Source organism: Anolis carolinensis, chromosome 3 (assembly GCF_035594765.1).
Source record: "Anolis carolinensis isolate JA03-04 chromosome 3, rAnoCar3.1.pri, whole genome shotgun sequence".
Taxonomy (NCBI): domain Eukaryota; kingdom Metazoa; phylum Chordata; class Lepidosauria; order Squamata; family Dactyloidae; genus Anolis; species Anolis carolinensis.
In genome coordinates, this window is record NC_085843.1 from 38,393,484 (window position 1) to 38,415,559 (window position 22,076).

The following is a 22,076-nucleotide window of genomic DNA, read 5'->3' on the forward strand; positions in this document are numbered from 1 at the left end:
AGCCATGTTTTCAGGGCTTTTCTAAAACTCAGAAGGGTTGGGGCGTGCCGTATTTCTCTGGGGAGGGTGTTCCACAGCTGGGGAGCCACCACCGAGAAGGCCCTGTCCCTCGTCCCCACCAGCCGTGCCTGTGAGGCAGGCGGGACCGAGAGCAGTGCCTCACCAGATGACCTTAGGGATCTTCCTGGCTCATAGGAGGAGCTACGTTCGGACAAGTAGATTGGGCCAGAACCGTTTAGGGCTTTATAGGTCAAGACCAGCACTTTGAATTGGGCTCGGTAGCATATCGGCAGCCAGTGGAGCTGGCTTAACAAGGGGGTGGTATGCTGTAAGCTGCCCCAGTTATTAATCTGGCTGCCGCCCGTTGTACTAGTTGGAGCTTCCGGGCCGTCTTCAAAGGCAACCCCACGTAGAGAGCGTTGCAGTAGTCCAAACGAGCTGTAACCAGAGCGTGGACCACCGGGATTACATAACAAGGAAATTAAACTCCCATAATTGTGTGGTTTCCAAATAATGAAAGACCTTCACCATCATCAATTGGGGAATGCATAAAATTAGTTGTAGTTTTCATTCTTCTACTATTAAATATTTTTCAATGTGAGGGGAACTGTCCCATTACTTGAAGACACTAATTGTGTGTGTGTGTGGGGGGGGGGGGGGGGTCAAATTGGGTACCAGAATATGTTTTCACTCCCTTCCTTCTTGCTATTTACTAGCTCCTTGTGTCCAGCCTCATTGAACCCTGACCTGCCCATTAATTTTCTTCTCCCTTCTGTTCAAGTTCCTGTTCACTTCCTCTCCATCTATCTACAAATCAACTGCCCTAATATCAGAGTTCATACCAAATGGATTGTTATGGTCAGATTGCCACAACCTTTTCAACAATGCTGTTCACTTTCCTATCTTTGTAGGAAACTCAGTGGCATGGAGGAGTTAGTATTGCTAAAGGGCACAATATTATTTATGGATCTGTTTATGCAGCTTTTAACTCAAGAGAAGACTCTTCTTGTCAACCTTACAAATTCTACTTAGATTGTGAAAATTGGTCTCAAGGTTTAATTTGTGTTCAAATGATGCATTGAAGTGGTTAAAGGTTTAAACACTGTTGGTAATTGACTCCAAAAACAACCAAAATGATACCTGTTGTTTACCTTAAGATATTTTGTTTATTTACATTCTGGGTGATAAAAGTGGAAATGCAATTAGAAGTGCCACTGCTAGTTAGTGTTACTCTAATGGCATTCTTTCAAAGGAGCTTCACACCTTTAAAATATTTTATTAAAGTAGAAACTTGGGATATCATCATAATGATGTTTTCTTTACTGTTTTACTGCAGCTCTTAAAAAAAAGGCTATTCCTTTAAATTACAATACACTGTATAACATAATTTTAATAGATTCCTTAAAGGTAGGCCTGGTCCTGCCATGAGTGGGTAACCAAGCTAATTGTATTTGACAAATATATTTTTTGACAAAAAATCACTTATATATCAAGATGTACAGGTGGGAAAGGGAATAGGGACAAGTGGAAATGGAAGAGGTTATAAGCTGTGAACAGGCTATAGGTTATGTCTCATTGGCTGCATTCAGCTTGACTTGTCAAACTCTACTTTTGAGGTCCCCAGTAGAGACAGAAAGCTGCTGCCAGTCCTATTTGATTGGATCAGTGGTTCTCAACCTGGGATCCCCAGATGTGTTTGGCCTTTAATACTCCCAGAAATCCTGGTAAACTGGCTGGGATTTCTGGGAGTTGTAGGTCAAAAACATCTGAGGACCCCGGTTGAGAACTGCTGGATTGGACCATTGTGCTGGGATTGGCATATGGTTGATACTGCTTCTTGGCAAAAGGTTGAGGCTGCTTCATTTTAGCTCCTCAGAGTCATTTCCAGTTGTGAATGCTTTTTAGATCATCTCCCAGTTATGGAGGATAAATGCACACAGTCACTCCAGGAGTTGTGGCAATTTGAGACAGCATGGAGCTTTGGGGAGTGGAAAATACACTCCACATGAGGGGCAGGCAAAGCACAGCATGTTCCCTCTCAATATAGTTTTTATAGGCTTTTCTTTAGACTCCAGACCAGACCATCAATAATAAAAGTGTTTCTTCAGGAATCTTACATGAGTATTGCTACCACTCCACATTCACTGGGATTGGGTTATAGGACCCTTGAAAAAGTTAAAATCCACAAATAATTGCAAGGTTTCGTTACCTGAGATTTTTGTAAATTTGATTATTCGTGGATTTGATTAAAATGATCTAGGTTCTACAACATGACTATATGATCAGCTTCTGACAGAACTTGACCATAGAGGTGCATTGGAGGACCTAGAGATCCTTTTAATCAGATCCATGAGTAATCAAATCCATAAAAGTCAAATCAGCAAATATGAAGAGCCAAGTGTATTAATTCTCATTTTGAATAAATCACAGGGCTTTCCTGTACTATCTTTATCTCTCTGTATCATACAGTAATTTTCAAACCAAAAGTAGACTTCCAGTCATTTACACATTGTCTTGCCTTGGGGACATTTTTAGCAGTCTGTGAAGCTCTCAGAGGGTCCCAGAGACAGAAAGCAAAGCAGGCACTTAGACCCATTGCAATTGCACATGCAGTGTAGATGTAAATTGGGTTTACCTTCGGACGTATGTTATTTTGTATTGTCATACGGCATTTAATGTTTGCCTTTCTATTTGTTGTAAGCCATCCTGAGTCCCCTCTGGGGAGATAGAGCTAGACAGAAATAAAGTTTTTATTCATTTTCATTCATGCCTATTTCTGAATAAATCATAGGCTGGAACAATCTATGGACTGGATTAGGCATGCAGAACAAATATTCCTATCTGCACCCTTTTCACACTTTTCACACTACACACTTATAGTTCTATGATTCTATTTAGCTGACATCCTGTAGTATCTTGGGATTTACAGTTTATGGAAAAATATTTAGAGTTATCAGCCAAAGAGAATTCTAGGGCCTGACCAAAGGAAAAATCCCCAGGTTTCTCTAGGATGTTGCCATGGTAGCTACTGCGGATTCAGTACTGTAATTTCATAGTGATAAAGGATTCTTTAAGATTTATGGTAAATTTAAAGTAGCAATAATTGCTTATTCTGATTTTACAACACTGCATTTTTGTTGAGGAAATGATAGGATATTCTAAATCTGTTAGGTTCAGACAAAATAGGACCCTGTTCTTTATTTTAGTTTCTGTCTCTTCAGAAAATGTTTTAAATTTAATTTCTTTGTTTATGCAAAAACACCAGCAACATTTCTATGCATGAGTGGCATTAGCTTGTTTGATCCATTTGCAGATGGAAGGCTGTTTCCCCGCTCATCCTTGACCTCCCAGCATATCACTTAGCATGTTGTACATTGCCAATCTTTTATGTAAACAACTGAGCCTCACAATGTTATCAAAACAAAGAGATTCATAAAAATTTCCCATATTAAAGGTGATGTGTAAATGCTGGTTTATCATGAAGACAAAGAGATCTTTTAGATGATAAGAATAATATACTCAATATTACAAGCAGAAGAGTGGGAAGAAATCATCACAAAAGCAAAGATAATTTTAGAAGAAAATGAAAGATGGTCAAATGAGTATGTTCCAGAAAACATAACATTTTTGAAAGAAATAAAACAACTGTTTCATGTGTTTCTTCAGGCAGTACTTATAGATCATAGAACAGTTAAATGTAGTCGTTTGCCTAGGTATATTTGGTATTGTTTTTTCTCCAGGGAGTCTCATCTGCATTATGACATGAAGAGCTGAAAGGAGATGAGAAAAAGTGGCTTGAAAAAGGCATTCTTAAGAGATTTGAGTTTGAGTTTCCTATATCTAAATGCAATAATTTAACTTAATGGGGCATTTGCTTTAGAATGATTTATTTGCAAAATAAGCTAAAATGACTATTTTGAGGCAGAAAGAGAAGGGATTTCATAATGGGTTGTTACGTATTTTGAAGTCCTCCCTGATATTAGGGGTTTCTCTACAATATTTATTCAAAGATGTTTTGCCATTGTATTCCTGAAAGGTTGAGATGACATGATGTCTTCAAGTCCCCCAGTCAGTTTTTTTTTTTTGGTCAGGAATGACTTGAGAAACTGCAAGTCACTTCTTGTGTGAGAGAATTGGCCATCTGCAAGGACGTTGCCCAGGGGACCCCCAGATATTTTGATGTTTTTACCATCCTTTTCAGTCAGTTATCAGTCAGTTTCCACAGCTGAATGCAGATTTAAACCCTGGATTCTCGAAACCCACATCTAAAAATAAAATTACTATACTATGCTTTCACTCACAGCATATTCCTACTGTGTAAAGGTTATAGTAGTTGTCCTTGGCAAACCATTTGTGCACATTAGTGAAGAATATGGTTTACTAAATTCACATATTATTATTCATTCTCTCTCTCCCTCTCTTCACTCTTTTTCATGCAGCTTAATAACATTTTGAGTAAAGAGCCAGTGCTCGGACTGGGTTTCACTTTGACATACAAGCAGCATTTGAGTTAAGAGCTTGCACCAAAAGATGAATTTTATTGCTACAAAAGTATAAATCTTTAAAACTTTACAACATTAAAAAACCAGAGTTTTTTAAGCGTCAACATTAAAACCAAAAATTCACATTAAAATAAAAAACATGGATAATAAAATTAGTAAGTTAAAATTTTATCTGCTAAAATCATCCACAAACTGTTTCCTTATTTTTATAGCTGCCAGAGAGAGCGCTAGCACCAGAGTACAGAGCTTTAGGACTTCAAGGGAGCAGCCTCCGTGCCTCATTCCTCAATGCTCTTGTCTGCTTTGGGAAATTGCTGTCCGCTTTGCTCTTGTCGGTTTTGCTCTTGTCTGCTTTGAGGAACTTCGAGTTAGTTGATTTTGTGTGGTTTTTATTCCTCGTGTGTTCAGGTCCATGAAAAAAGAGAGGGAGAGGGAGCACGAGAGGGCGGGAGGCTGGAATGAGTACAGTATGAAGGAAATGATGTTTTTGCCTCTTCACTTCGTGCTTCTACCATTGTGCCACAACTTTGTCCTTCTACCATTTTAAAGTTTAACTTTATTTATTTATTGTTCCAGGTGAATGTGCGTTTATACATTATTTGTTATTTATTAAGTACATTTTCTTATTTAAAAACATGTAACAAAAATGGTGGCGGGGGGGGGGGGGCGGTGTCAGGGGGTGGAATGGATCAAGAGCACTCCAATGAATTTCAATGGGAAAATTCACTTTGAGAGAAGAACGATTTGACTTAAGAGCTCAGATACAAAATGAATTAGACTAAGTCAAGGCACCATTGTATATCAGGAAATTAAGGACAAGGCTTATAAATTTTACTTAGTGTTAGTGACCTCCTTGTGTTGCTACTTCCTTTCTCTCTCTCGCTGACCTTGAGGATAAAAAAACTTACAAAAAACCTTCCCACTTCCATCATTTTGGATCTTTTGAGAATTTTACTGGGATGAAGCATGGTTACTCTTTTACAAGTCTTCCCCTTACTAGTCTTACAGGTCTTTGGATTTATGTAAACTGTAGAATTGATGTAGTTTGACACCTCTTTAAACACCATGGTTTACTGCTATGGAATCATGGTACTTGTAGTTTTGAGGCATCAGCACTCTTATGCAGAGAAGGCTAAATCTTTGTCAAACTAAAACTACCATGATTCCATAACATTGTGACATCGCAGTTAATGTGGTGTCAAACTGCATTAATTCTACTGTGTTGATGCACCCTTAGTGGCAGTGAAATCAAATTGGTCTGCCTTTGTCCCTTGGTACATCATTTGGATTTGAATTACCTTTGTGAATATGCCTATTGATTAATTAAATTAAGGTAATGATCAGATGTAATCATAACAATAGCTCTAATAACTGTTAAAACTCTAATTTATATACAAATTTAACTACTGAGCCAATCTAACAGAAATTAAATTTGGTGGTCTGATTGTTCAATTGGTATAAATGAAATCAGTAGTACAATAATTATGTTCCCATTGCTACACAATATTAATTATATGTGCAAAATAACAATATGTTTGTGTGAATAAAATAAACGTGCCTTTTCGCAGACCAGATAAATGCAAAATTGCACACAAACAAAGTGGGCAGAAGAAGAACTAGAAAGATGGTTTTAAAAAATGAATCATGCTGGCAAAATCAATCATATCATTTAGGGCCAGTTGGGGATGGGGAAAAGAAATGTTTCACTATGTGTAACACACAGAGATTTACACATAGTAAACAGATTGCTACTCAAATTAACAAGTTAATACCCCATCCCACCCCACCCCTAAATTGTCAGCCATGGGATCAACCTAGCCAGAGGCAAAATTCTGGCAAAATCATAGAATCATAGTTGGAAGAGACCAAAAGTACCATCCAGTCCAACCTCCTGCTTAAACACCTCCAGCAAAGGAGCCTCTACCACACTTTGAGGCAGTACATTCCACTTACCATCATGAAATTCTCCCTACAGTTTAGATAGAATTTCTTTTCCTGCAATTTGAATCCATAACCCTGTGCCCAAGTCCACCCCCCCCCACCCCATTAAATAGCCAGACTCAAAGATTAAATGCAGATAACTATCAAAAGCCAAGGAAACCTTCAGTTATCTACTATTAAAAGCTAAACCTAGCAAATGAACAAAGAAATGCAGGACATATCTGACTATATAATTTTGCTGACTTCACAAAATTCCTTTCTCATAAACACTGATTGAAGAGCCCTGATGAGATCTTTGCTCTATTTTTCACTTTTGTCACATTCTTTTACATGGTGTGTTCATGTTCACAGGACATAATGTACCCCTCCCCTTTATTTTGATGCTTAGTTTGATGCTCTGGATTGGCCCAAATTGCTTTGGACTGTGTCATTCTGATCCAGACCTAAATTGAACAATTCTGATCTAATCTCAAGTTGGTAGAAGTTGGTCTAAATCAGCACTGTCCACTTCAGGATTCAATTGCACAGTCCTTTGTTTGGGTCCAGCCACATTGCAGCATCAATTTGAGAAAGAGAGAAAAAGAAAGGAAAAAGAAAAAGAAAAAAACCCTCTTTGACATTAAAAGCAGGACCCGCAGCATCAATCTCAATTAAGTGAAAAGACCCATCTACACTAACCATTTAATGGTCAAAAAACAAATTCTCAACAAAGCACATGAAATAAAGCATTTAATGTGTTCTGTGGTTTGTGTACTTACTGTCCAAACCTTAAACTGATTCCAGGATTTCCCATCTGCACAATGAAATCATTTTCTTCAATACTGGTTTGGAACTGCAGTAAGTGATCAGTGCCCATGAAGAGAGAGAGAGGGGGGGGGAGGGGGAGGGAGAGAGAGGGGGAGGGGGAGAGATGGAGATCAATAGCAAAACTATTCAGATTTATGTGTTATTTTTTTCATGTCCCACCAGAAAAGAGATTGTGAACCTCATATACAACACTGACAACAACTTCTAACCTGGAGAAATGTGTTTATTTGATATTATGAATCATTAAAAGCAACACTTCTAATTTTCATGTGTCTTTCTTGCACACAGAGTATGCTCTTACTTCTGTTTTTGGACTGATAGGTAGTTGGGTTTGAATGCTAGAGGCATTGAACAGTGACCCCATTGGCCTGCCAGGTCTGTTGGCAATTTAAAGTAAGCCTGTGGTGTTCCATTTGATCCATTCGTATTTTCATTGCAGTTGATCTGCTGATTCCTTTGCCAAACTTGCTCTGATATCATTTAGGCATTTTCCTTGCAGAAGCCATGTGGGCAGCTACACTAATGAGCAAAACAGTGGCTCATTAGAAGACAGAACTTGCCAGTTGAACTAAACCATACAGAACTCAGTGGGCATCCAAAGACCTAAGGAGCTCCCAGAGGCAGTAACCTCTGCCCTGTCGGAGACTGACATTCAGATTTCATTGCCATGTTTGATTTTCAGATCTCAGTCTGAGATTTCTAAGGAGGCACACACAATGAAGGAAACAGTTATAACCTTTCTCCCTTCTCTAGTATACACAGGTGCAGATGTGTGTGCAGCACACATATGAACATACACAAATATATATGTATGTGTGTCTCAGGAGTAAAAAAAAAAAGATTTTTCTAGTAGTGATTAAATACTATTGTTTTCTTTTACCTGAGTTCCAGCTCTTTTTCACTATTTTTAGGGCATTTAGATTCTAGTCACATTAGGTGTGTTGAGAGTTCATAGACAGGTTATGAGAGAGAGAACTTTTTTACAACTAGAATAGCATTTGTTGTAAATGCTATTTTTTCCTCAAAATGGGCCCAAAATCTATCTTCTGACTAAGAAAGTTTTACTTTACAATGTACACTAGGAACTGCATTTGCTTATTTACCTTTGCATCACCTGTTGACTTATGGCAGCCCCATTAACTGCATAAAGTTTTCTTAAGAAATAATCTGAGGTGGGTTTGCCAGTTCCTTCTTCTAAAATCTAGCCAATAGTATCTGATATTCATTGGCAATTAGACATGGGTCCAAAATCTGTCTCATTTGTTTCATTTGTGTTTTTGTTTTGTGCTGTTCATTTATTTGGCACAATACAGGAGATCCCTCACCAAACAGAAAAAGCAGTGAAATGAAAGAAAAGTAGGAATGGTAACCATTTGGTTGCCTGATTTTCATGCCATTGGTGGCACTGGGTGGGCTTTCCATGCTCCCCTTTCCCTCAGTTTTAGGGCTAGAGGGTCTCACAATTTCACTGATCCTCAGGCTCTCTCCAGCATTCATTTGAGTTGTTAGGGTTGGTGGGATAAATACCTGTCTCTGAATCTGGATAGGCAAAATGTAGTCTGTGGCTCATTGATGCTGTTTTTACAGCCCTTGACTCTTCTTCAGTCTACATTATCTTTTTAAAAGGGTACTTTTCAACACACAGGGAAAGACACTCTCTTTAAGAGTGTGTGTGTGTGGCCTCCAGGCCCAAAGCGCCTGTAACTGCCAGAACTTGCAGGTGATCACTGAGCGCCAAGTGCCTAAGAGGTGCTCTGTGCTCTGCTCAGTTGCAAGCCCTGGCAGTCCCAGGTGCTTTGGGCCTCGAGACGACACACAAACACACACACACACACGCACACACACACAAACTTAAAGAGAGTCTCTTTTCAAGTTATTGTGTTGAAAAATACGGGGGGGGGGGGCTTGCTACCCATTTAAAAAGATAATGGAGCCTGAAGAAGAGCCGAGGGTTGCAAAAACAGCATCAGTGAGCCACAGACTGCATTTTGCCTATCCGGATACAGAGACAGGGATAACCCACCAACCCTAACAACTCAAATGAATGCTGGAGGGAGCCTGAGGATCAGTGAAATGATGAGACCCTCTAGCCCTAAAACTGAGGGGAAGGGGAGTGTGGGAAGCCCTCCTCTGTTGGCCAATGGGACAAAAATTTCATTCATACTGATGAAAGAATGAAACAGCTTATTTGGGAAGGCCCCATTTCCTGAAGCAGCACTTGAAAACAGGGCCATACACATGAAACAAATGGACAGCGATTCTATACAAACGCAAAAGACTATTGGCAATCTCCCATCTAAGTATTATCAAGAAGTGTTCAATTTTGCTTCCAAGATCAGATGGGATCTGGTGCCTTTAGGGTATTTAAACCCTGTATTAAGAAATATATTCTTCTGGAGATTAAACCAAGCCAAACTTTAATTGTATTTAACACTCCCCTAAAAGTTATTTAGAAGCGAACTATCTGGAACAATGGGGAGGCATGACTTCCCTTTTTTTTTTTTACAAGTATCCATGATTTTTACAGAGAGGAGCAGTGATCGTCATCATAATTACATTGTTCAAGAGAGGTGGAAACACTTCCATGGGTACTCATTCTTATGTAGGAGAGCAAATTCTGTTTCTGAAAAAATGCAAAGATGAAGATGTATTTTGCTTAAGGTGGTTATGAAATTGTGGTCTTTTAGTACATTCCTATATTTGCAGCAGTTCTCAAACTGTGATCCGCAGAGCCCTTAGGGCTTCTTGAAGCGCAGTTGGGGCTCCTCAGGGGCCCTGTGGGCCCCCCTGCTCCCACCTGCCTAAGAAGCATATGACCCGTGGAGTCCCTTTGCCGCTGGCGCAGCCTATGGGGCCTCTGCAGCGCCAGTGAAGCCTGTGGGGCTCCCTATTACTGTGCATGGTCTTTAGGGCCTCTCCATCACCACTGTGTGCAGTCTGTGGGGCCTCCTTGCTACCACTGCCACCACTGGCATGGCCTGCAAGATCTCCTTACTGCTGCTTTGACTGCTTTTCCTGCAAGGCAGAAGGTGGTTTAACTGGGTGGCCCCTGGGGTTGATTTATTATATCATCATCATCATCATCATCATCATCATCATCATCGCAAAGGCTGGGTGGCCATCTGTTGGGGGTGCATTGCCTGTGCTTTTATTGCAAGGCAGATTAGTATTGCCTTTTTATTTCAAAGACTGGATGGCCATCTTTGGGGGTACTTTGTGCTTTTACTGCAAGACAGAAGCAGGTTGGACTGGGTGGCCCCTGGGGTTGCCCCTGTTATTTTCTTTATTATTACTATTATTATTTAAAAGTCTGGATGGTCATATTTTGGGAGTGCTTTGATTTGTGCCTTTACTGCATTGCAGAAACAGGTTGGACTGGGTGGCCCCTGGGGTTGCTGCTTCTGCTGCTGTTGTTGTTGTTACAAAGGCTGGATTGCTCCTGGGGTCTCCCACTGTTTATGTTGGTTAAAATTGTTCTTCAATATAAATATTGTATTTTTTCTCTCTTTCTTTCTTTTTGCACTACAAACAAGATATGTGCAGTGTGCATAGCAATTTGTTCATGTTTTTTTTCAATTACTTCACACATACATTCTCCACCCATCTGCTACTGGCCCGGCCCATCTGTCAAATTTTAAAATGCAGCACGGTCTCTGTGTCCAAAAGTTTATTGGGGCTTTTTTTCCAAAAGGGCTTTGCAGCTTTAAAAGTTATATTGTAATGAGATTACATCTTTGTTAATTTTTCCCATGCATTCTCATAATGCCTGGAAACCCAAAATATGATTTGGATGAGTGTATCCATTCCACTTAACTTTCTGAACAATTATTATTTGCTACCTTTCTACATTATTTTTATGTGAATTTACCCATCACAGGTCATCATTAGGGCAGGAACTTCTCATCTCTGCAACAATTTAAAGTGATCGTGTGTGGTGTTATGGAAATTCACAGGCTTGCTCATATGTTATTGTCACCATTACCACCATCAAGGAATTATTTTCAGGGCAACAATCTGATTTTGCACAGGATATCCCATCATTGTTCTAGTTCATTTACTAGAATTCCACTGGCATTCCATTCTAGTTCCATATCAGTTGGTGAACAGTAGCACAATTTTTCAAAACAGACACACTTTTAGTCCTTTTTGAATATTTGCATTTTAAGCTGTTTTTCCATTGATAATGAGTTTGTGTGAATTTCTTTCAAATTTTACTAATGCTTTTTTTTAAAAAAATTGACCTGTGGTTAACTGTTTTCTCTGCAATGAACCATGAATCTCAAAAAGTATAGATCTTACAAGCAAAATACACCCTATTCTATTCACTCTAAGGAGTGGAGTGATCTTTCTGTATTCAAATATGAAACTATCAAATTTATCTTCCAGCCCTTGTCCTGACCCAGACTTGAATATGATATTCCAGTGTATTTTGCTACAGTATGGCATTTTAGTGCTAACATTTTTGGTCGTGCTATGTCTTTCATATAGTTTTGCATTCTCAGAAACATAGCATGTGGAAGCAAAAGTCTTTATCACTCCTCTGGCTCCATTCCATTCACATATATTTTTCCTGCTACTTCCTTACTCCAAATTCCATTCTTTCTTATCTCACAGTTACAATATATATTTGTTAAAATATTTTCCCTTCTGCAAGAGCTCCTGTCATTAGATGAAGGGTCACAGTTATAATATGAATCTGGAACAATAAATACAGTGGAAAATGTATTGAAATGCAATGCAGCAAAGAGGGATTCCAATTAAAAAACACTTTGCTGAGCTTCCACCAAACAAACAACCACACAGACTACAATTTCTTTTCACATATAATTAGCTGCCATTGAAAGTTAATTACTTTCAGCACGGAAGAAAGTGAATAGTTTAAAAAGAATTTCTTCAGACTTAATATTTAAACCTGTGGATACAATCCTGTTGGGGCATTGTATCTTTGTAAGTAGACCTACATTAGAATAATGCAATTCTGTAATGTCTGCATCCAACAGAGGGTTGCATTTATGTTGCTACATAATAAAAGCTGCAAGGTGTCTAATGCATAATTGTGCCCAATGCAGAATGGGACTGATTCATAATGGAACTAATGAACAATGGCCCCAATGCAAATTGCATATGTCTTGATGTGTGTTAGACATCAATGCCTATCAGGCACTCTTGGTGTTATGCAACTTCACAATTCAGTAGCTGAGCCTCTTTGCAATTCTGCTACATAGTAGTATATGAAAAGTTATGTTATGTACTAGGGTTGGGCGAATTTTTGTATGCTCGTTAAATTTGCATCAAGTTTGGATATAAAGCACTTTTGAAGTGGGTTCCAACCCACCTGCTAACTGCCTTCCGAATATTAAGAATTTGAATCAAAAGGCACCTTTGTTTCTTCTTTCTCGGATGTCTTCGGATGTAGCTGTGACCAAGCCCCACTGAGAAGTGAAGCCAAACATGTTGCCATGCCTTTCAGCCAATCAGGGAGGGAGAGGCGGCGGCCTTTTTTTTAAAATGTTGTTTAAAAAACTTTGAAAATTCCCAAAAAAAACAGTGGATGGGTGGAACATTGAGAAATTTGATAGGCAAATAGTGGTAAATACTTTCTACGATTGTAGCAAATTTTACCCCAATAGCTTTAAAAATGAAGGAGAATAGAGCCTCTGAATCTTCCCCATTTATTTATTGGGAAGTGAGGAGATGCCACACTGGCACTAAACTACATTTCCCAGAAGCCTTGGGCTAAGCCAAGGCTGAAGGAAGAGGGAGGGAGAGGCGAGGACCTTTTAAAAAATGTTGTTTTAAAAAACTTTGAAAATTCCCAAAAAATCAGTGGATGGGTGAAAAATTATGAAACTTGACAGGCAAGGAGTGGTAAATGTTTTCTACGATTGTAGCAAGTTTCACCCCAATAGCTTTAAAAATGAAGGAAAATGGAGCCTCTGAATTTTCCATTTATTTACTGGGAAGCGAGAAGCCATATGCTATACACTCCACTTGCCTCATTTCTAACAGAACTCTTGACATTCCCCACCCCCTTTTGTCCTCACTTGACCATCTTGACCAAACTTTCATATGTGAATTCTTGGAAGGTATGAGAAGTTTAGAGAGGGGGGAGAGGGAGGGAGGGAGAGGTTTGAGAGTTGGACTCTGATTGTGGCTTGATTCCCCACTCAGCCTTGGAATTGGAAACCCAGTTGGACAAGTCACACACTCTCAGCCCCAGAAAACCCAATGAAACAGGAAATAACACTTTCAAACCAGGAACAGATTTCCTTATTCAGTGGCTGATGGCCATCTGTCAGAAATGATTTTATGGTGTACTATGATTTCTGTTTCTGGGTGATAAATGTCATTTCCTAATTGCTTCTGTCATAGAAACATGGGTAAACTTTATTACACTGCCAAAACTTTGTTTTTGTGCAAGAGACATGGTCCTATGATAGCACATTATGGTTTGCTGGGTGTCCACCAATTTCACTGAGTTTCAGCCACAAAAACAAAGTTTCTCAAGTAGAACAATGACTTTCAAAGTAAAGACAACCCAGTGAAACAGAAAATAAGACTTTCAAACCAGGAACAGTTTTCTGCAATGATTAAAAAATGGTTTCTTATATAAGCTATGAAAGATTGCCAAAAATCAGAGGATAAGGGAAACGTTCTGAATTTTGGTGAGCTCGCAGTGTTAAATGTGTTCCACCACTGTACCAGGTTTGAAGAGGATAGGTCAAAAAATAAGGGCAGGAGAGTCCTATAAATCCCCCCATTGTTGTTTTTGGCTATTGTGCATGTGCATCCACCATTAACAAATCAATTACAAATATTCTGAATATTCATTAAGTTTTAAAAAAATTGGGTCAAAATTCAGAAGCAGTTTCAGAAATGAAGCGCCAGGGCCCCCTACGTTAGAAGTGAGTATTGAACCATTTTTTTTCATGGAACGCACATGCCTATTATGTACCATATCATAGAGTATTCCAAAAATGATTTATTCAAAGTTCAATTACTGGAGTCAGTGATGGAAAATTCCTGGAGCTGATCTGGGATAAAAAATAACCAAGGTCCAAAAAGCCAAGCATCCAGGAGTAGCAGAGTCTGAGGTTCAATCAGACAACCACAACATTAACTGCCACAGCAAGCCTTCAGGCTGAGCCTCATTATCCTAAGATCACAGCTGTTGCTTGTCGAGAACTCATTTCTCTGCTAATCTTGCAGACATGCATGCTTCCTTCTATATTCTAAAACTGGAAGTATGTTTAATTCCTTACTGGCTGGTTTTGCTATATTTGCCTTAGCTTGCTTGGACTGCTGGGCAGCGTCCATCACTGCTGAAGGCACATCCTCAGCACTGACTGAATTATACTGGGAGCCACTGACCTCCATTTCTCCTGCTGACCCTTCCAGACACTCTTCATCCTCACTGTTGGAGCTGGCCATGACAGCCAGATCTAAACATATGAAACATGGCATAGAACTATAGTGTATAAGTAAATGGCCAGGGTCAAGTGGCAGCCCAAGTGATCTGCAACCACAAAAATGGTTGCATAATTCTCTTTCAGTGCAAGGAGTTTTCAGAGAGAGTGTTATGACATGCCCCAGGCACAAAATGCCTTCAAATTTCAACCAAGGAAAAGTTGCCATCACATCTCATGTCACCTTCTCTCCCCTTGTACTATTATGCTTATTACTTATTATTGCCCTTATTACTACTACTCCTATACTCTTTATTTCCTTAAATCACCTCACAGTGCTAAACCCTTCCCTTGCAGCTCCCACTCTCTCTTGACCTTTGCCTCACTCAGTGTTGCAACACCTTTCCTCTTTGCATCTTATGCCCAGCCACCATTTATCCAAACCTTGCCTCTTCTTACGGTGTTTTCCTTCAAACCTCATTCTCTCTTCTTTTCTTGTCTCACCTTGCAGCAGAACATTGCTGCTGTCCCTCCCTTGTACTATGTGGCATGCTGCCACAACTACTTCCCTCTCCTCTTTCTACCTAACCTTACATCATTTACTTTCTTCCTTGCGTCCTATGCTTATACACACCAGTTGAAGATGTGAGTTGGGGGCAGAAATTGCAGTGGCAGGGAGAAGTCGAATGAGGTGTTCCAGATGTTGCTAGAAGTAGTCCAAGAGATCAATGCGTTTTATTTCTAAAGTGGACTTAAAGACTAAATGTTACTAAATACATAGAGAAGACATCTTTTAGGAATAGTTCACAGTTCAATCCTATGCAAGTCACTAAGGAGTAGGTTACTCTAATTCAGTCAGGTTTACTGCTAGGTAAATTGATTCAAGGATGATTGACAAAGTGATTTTGCATGGTAAAGGACATAGTGACTTTGATAGGGACTTCTTGATCTATTGAAATTAATATAAATATCCCGACAGAAAAAGGTGAAAGGATCCATGTGTATACTAGGACTGTGTATACTTGCTGTAAAAGTGATTAACGAAATATTCTTCAGATGTAAATTTATGGGTTCCTGGAAATGTGAAACTAAGCTTCATCACTGGCTGAATAAAATGAAGAAAAACTTGTGCAGTATGGTGACCACTTGTTTTATATAATATCTGCACAGATATTATTTTCTGTTAAAAACATTGTTCCTATGCAAAAAATGCAGAAATGAAACAAAACTTTATTATTTTAGGCAGAATAATTCCAGAATGGCAAAGACCCTGGTCAGTCCATTATAACAAATAATTTTTAGATATAATATTCATCCATCCTTTAGAGATGTGTGGGATTTAAGAAACTGGGATTGAAGTCACAATTTCAGATTTTCTGAAAAACCATCGATTGTAGCTTGAGGAAGGCAGCCCTCACTTTATATTTCCATGGTAGATGACACTTCCCCTCAAATAGATTTCAGGGAGATCTGTAATGCAAGCCAGTAGCCTGACAAAGCAGTGTGGAGCTCTGAATTGTTTGAAATTTTTCTGACCTCATCCTCAGGCTCTTGAAATCATTGTAGAGCCAAGTTTCCCCCTTCCTAATAGAAACCTTTGTGGTCCAGATTTTGGGCCTTTTGACTATTTAACTCAGCTCTGGTGTCAAAGTAATCCATGAATTATGCTGAACTTTGCAGTCTGAACTATGCATAAGACATTGCACTCACATTGTACCATTGAAAGGTGAGATTGTTTTTCAGACTCATTACCCCCCAAAGATGTGTTGGGGTGAGGGAGAATAACTACAGTTTTCAACCAAATGACAGTTTTCAATGAATGCCACAAAATGAGGTTCTAGGAAGGAAATAGAGCAATTGCATTTCACTGGAGTTTCCATGACAGCAAATGATTACTCCTATATCGTTTAAAAGCAAGCAAGAGTAGCAATTGTGAGTTTTGGGGTGAAATATATCAGAAACTCATTTTGTTGTCTACCCCACCCAACATAGTACCAAAACAAAATTGAATGATTTATGGAGAAAGGAGAAGAGTTGTTCTTCTTGTCTGTTAATCCATTCAGCACAATACCGCTTAATCTATGGGGAAATGAAGACCATCTTGTCATCTAGAGACAAGTTAGTTCATAGTTAGGAGGAGTTTAGGAATTTGTTGTTGAAGGCTTTCATAGCCAGGATCACTGGATTGCTGAAATTTTTTCAGACTGTATGACCATGTTCCAGTAGCATTCTCTTCTGATGTTTCACCTGCATAAACCTCTGAGGATGCTTGCCACAGATGCAGGTGAAATATCAAAAGAAAATACTACTGGAACATGGTCATACAGCCCGAAAAACTCACAGTGACCCAGTTTAGGAATTTATTTTTGTTCCTGTCTGGAACAGAAAGTCAGAAATCTTCCAGCTCTTCAGTACTTTAAATAAGGGCTATGTGCGCCACTCAATTTTATAATATCCAACTCCCCCATCCCACAAAAAGAGGATTCAACGCAGCTCATAATTTACAGAACAACACAAGTAAAAATACATGAAGTGGATATTTTTAAAAGTATTGAAATATTGACAATATTAAAACATTTCACACTTGAAAATAAATAAAGAGTAATACAAACAATAAAATGCTATTAATTAAAAGATTAAAAAACTGAAAGTAGTTAAATTAAAACAAAGCAGTACCACCTAGCCAGATTTTAAAATCCTTTCTATTTAAAAAACCTGCCTGCTAATGGAAGGACAAGAAGGGGGCTAGTCCATCCTTCCTGGTTTGATGGTAACCAATAAGACCCTTTCTTGCATCATCATCAAGCCCTTCCATTCTTGTGACCAAAAATATGCAATGGAAATGTTGGCATGTGTGTGACAAAATAATAATAATGATCCCTCTACATTCACCTGGCGTTTGGGGCATAGAACCCTTGTGAACGTGTAAAAACAGTGAATGAAAATAATACATCCGCGCCCCCAGGCTTAGCGCCTCCAGCATGATTATATTGTTAACTTTCATTGGAAGGATCAAGAGATTTTTTAGAGACAACATATTAATCAAATCTAATAATAATCACATCCACAAAAGGGAAGTCTGCAAATGTGGAATGCCAACTGTACCACCATTTATTATAATGTAATTATGTGCAAACTCTGATGGGTCAAAATAGCATTGTGTGAAAGTTTTTCCTAGACTGGCTTTGCATGTTTTATTCTAACTCACAAATGAGGCATGCAGTTTTGGCACTTCAGATGTATATATCACATGCATATTATTTGCTGTGATTAGTCTTTTCAGAAGCATGGGCAATTCTCCAGAACTTGGCAAGTTGCTCTTAAAAAGAATGACTATAAGGAAACGTGGTAATCATCCATAAATGTGTAGTGGCAGGATGATTAGATCCTTGAATCATCCTATTCCTGCCTGATTATGGATGGCTATGGCCAGATGCTATTCATTTTTCTTAAAAGTAACTTTCCACTTTTTAAATCTCTCAAGCAGCATAATGGTAATCTAGAACTTTATTTGATATTACCAGGAAAGTAAATATTCAATATTCAATAAGAAACAAAACTTCAAAAGTTTTTCACTTCCTGGCAAGATAATAATAATAATAATAATAATAATAATAATAATAATAATAATAATAATAATAACAACAACAACTTTATACCCCGCCTCTATCTCCCCAAAGGGGACTCAGGGCGGCTTACATGGGGCCAAGCCCGAATAAAAACAATAGCAATATAAAACACAACAACAGACAAAGAACATGTACAATTATAAAAATTTAAATAAAAACAAATGACAAGAACTTGGAAGTGCAAATTGGGATGGGAATAGACCCTGTATCTATATCAAGTTGACATAGTAAAAAGTGCAAACCGGTACAAGAATGGTCACAGATACAGATTGCTATGGGGATGAGCAATCTTTATCTAAAGGCCTGAGTAAAAAGCCAGGTTTTCAAGCTCTTTTTGAATGCTACCAGGGTGGGGGCTTTCCTGATTTCCCTGGGGAGCGAGTTCCAGAGCCAGGGGGCCACCACGGAGAAGGCCCTCTCCCTCGTTCCCACCAACCGCGCTTGTGACGGAGGTGGGAGTGAGAGGAGGGCCTCCCCCAATGAACGAAGAGATCGTGCAGGTTCATAGGGGGGAAGGCAATCACTAAGGTAGGAGGGTCCCAAACCATTCAGGGCTTTGTAGGTGATCACCTGCACCTTGAATTGGGTCCGGAAGTTGAACGGCAGCCAATGGAGCTCCTTAAGCAGGAGGGTTGAACACTCCCTATAATTAGCTCCAGTTAGAAGCAAGGCTGCTGAACGTTGGACTAGTTGGAGTTTCCGGGCTGTCTTCAAGGGCAGCCCCACGTAGAGTGCATTGCAATAGTCCAGTCTAGAGGTAACTAAGGCATGGACCACCATGGCCAGATAAGACTTCACGAGGCAAGGTCGCAGTTGGCGCATGAGTTTTAATTGTGCAAAGGCCCGCCCGGCCACTGCCGACACCTGAGCATCAAGCATCAGCGCTGAGTCCAGGAGGACCCCCAAACTGCAGACCTTTGCCTTCAGGGGGAGTGCGACCTCGTCAAGCACAGGTAGCCACCCAATACCCCGATCGGACATACAACTGACCTGGAGGACCTCTGTCTTGTCGGGATTAAGCTTCAGCTTATTCACCCTCATCCAGCCCATCACAGCTGCCAAGCACTGGTCCAGTACCCGAGGGGCTTCCTTGGAGTTCGATGGAAAGAAGTAGTAGAGTTGGGTATTATCTGCATAGAGATGGCACCAAACTCCAAAACTTTGGATGACCTCTCCCAGCGGTTTCATGTAGATGTTAAAAAGCATGGGAGACAGAATGGAACCTTGCGGGACCCCACAGGTCAATGGCCAGGGGTCCGAGCAGGCGTCCCCCAGCTTCACCAACTGGGGACGGCCCTCCAGGAAGGACTGGAGCCACTGCAGAGCAGTACCCCCAAGGCCCATCCCAGAGAGCCATCCCAGAAGGATACCATGGTCGATGGTATCGAAAGCTGCTGAGATGTCTAAGAGAACCAGCAGGGTCGCACTCCCCCTGTCCAGTTCCCTGCGGAGGTCATCCACCAAGGCGACCAAAGCCGTCTTAGTACTGTGACCAGGTCTAAAGCCGGACTGCGATGGGTCCAGAAAATCGGTGTCATCCAGGAAACCCTGGAGCTGCGAGGCAAACACCCGTTCCAGGACCTTGCCCAAGAAAGGGAGGTTCGAGATTAGTCTGTAGTTGTTTACAATGGTCGAATCAAGGGAGGCCTTCTTCAATATGGACCTCACTATGGCCTGTTTGAGGACAGATGGAAATTTGCCTTGATCCAAAGAGGCATTGATTATCATCACAAACCACTCTACCAACCCTCCTCTTGTCAATTTAATTAGCCATGAGTGGCAAGGATCCACGGCGCAAGTGGTCGCTCTCACCGCCCCAAGGATCCTGTCCACGTCATCCGGGCGAACAAGAGATTTTTTTTCCTCCCCAACATTTTTAGTTTTCTATTATTCTTTTCAATTTCTTTCTTTTTGTCTTAATTTAAGACTTCTGTTCAAAAAAAACAAATCCTTTTTTTTAAAAAAAAAAATCCATGTAAATACCATAGGCTTATTTATTTGGTTTTGTGTGTGTGTGTGTGTGTTTGTGTGGAAGGAGAAACACGTTGTTACATGTCCAAGTACATTCTTATTCATAAACAAAATGCAATATTTGGTGTGGGAATATTTGTTATTCCTGATGACGAGAACAAGTATGGGCCATTTTACTCATGTAATAGTGAAAATCTCATGTCACTTAGCAGCATTTTCAGTGAGGTCACTGATTCATTCTGACCCTATGTCTTGTAGATAACTAGAACATTTCCAAATAATCTTCATATCCATACATATTACATTTGTATTATTTTCAGCAGTTGGTTTAACTGGATGCAACGATAATATTTTCAAACCAGCTACATTTATTTGTGACAGCAAATATGCATTTTTACTTCTGTGTGCTGTAAATGCAGGCTAACAAATATTCATCATGCCCTGAGAACCAATCTAATCTCATTTAACAGCATGACAGTGTTACTACATGGGCATAATTTATTTCAATATATGTTTTATGAAGTCAGCTGACAAGATTTTTTCCCCATTTTTTGCAGCTGTATGAAGAAAAAAATGCACCGACAAAGGCTTGTTTTTGTGTGTGTGTGTATACCAGGATTCTTTGAGATGAACTGGATGTATATGAGTTAGGCTTGATCGATCCATGAAAAATTTGATTCTAAACTCGTTTCAAAACTAGAGGGGGCAGTTTTTCGTTTTTGTTGCTAATAACGAATTTGGCCCCCAAAATTTTTCGAAATTAACGAAAATTCGTTATTTTCTAAATTAATTCGTTAATGGCGGACGCGCATGCGCGGTGGCCCAAAAACAGCCCGAAGGGGGGGGACTTAGGGGGCTCTCCCGCCCTCATTTTTTGAGTGATCTTCTTCAAACTTGGTACAGTGGTAGAACACATTTAACACTGATAGCTCACCAAAATGTGGAACGTTTCCCTTATCCTCTGATTTTTGGCAAATTTTCATAGCTTTTATAATAAACCATTTTTTAATAATTGCAGAAATCTGTTCCTGGTTTGAAAGTCTTATTTCCTGTTAAATTGGGTTGTCTTTACTGTGAAAGTCATTGTTCTACTTCAGAAACTTTGTTTTTGTGGCTGAAACTTTGTTAAATTGGTGTGTGTGTGATATATATTGTGTATATATATATATATATATATATATATATATATATATAGTCCCTGCTTGTGTGTGTGTGTGTGTGTGTGTGTGTGTGTGTGTAGGTAAAGGTAAAGGTATCCCTTGACGTTAAGTTCAGTCATGTCTGACTCTGGGGGTTGGTGCTCATCTCCATTTCTAAGCCCAAGAGCCAGTGTTGTCCATAGACACCTCCAAGGTCATGTGGCCGGCATGACTACATGGAGTGCCATTACCTTCCCAGAAACACCCAGAAAATGGGAATTCCAGACAGGAAACAATCAGGGCCAGCTAATACCTCCCAACAAAGGATTCCCCCAGGTAGGAAGCAGCCAGGCTTTGAAGCTGCAAGGCTATTCAATGCTAATCAAGGTGACCAATTGCAACATTCACACTTGCCTCCCACAGACAAGAGTTCTTTCTCCCACCCTGGACCTTCCACAGATATATAAACCCCACTTGCCTAGCTTCGCACAGACGTCAAAACCTCTATGTCTGCCACAGATGTGGGTGAAACGTCAGGAGAGAATGCTTCTGGCACATGGCCATAGAGCCCGGAATACATACCACAACAGTGTGATCCCGGCCATGAAAGCTTTCGACAACACAACCACAGTATCCATTCAAGTTCATGTAGCGTGGTATGGACTGGAGACCTGTATTGGG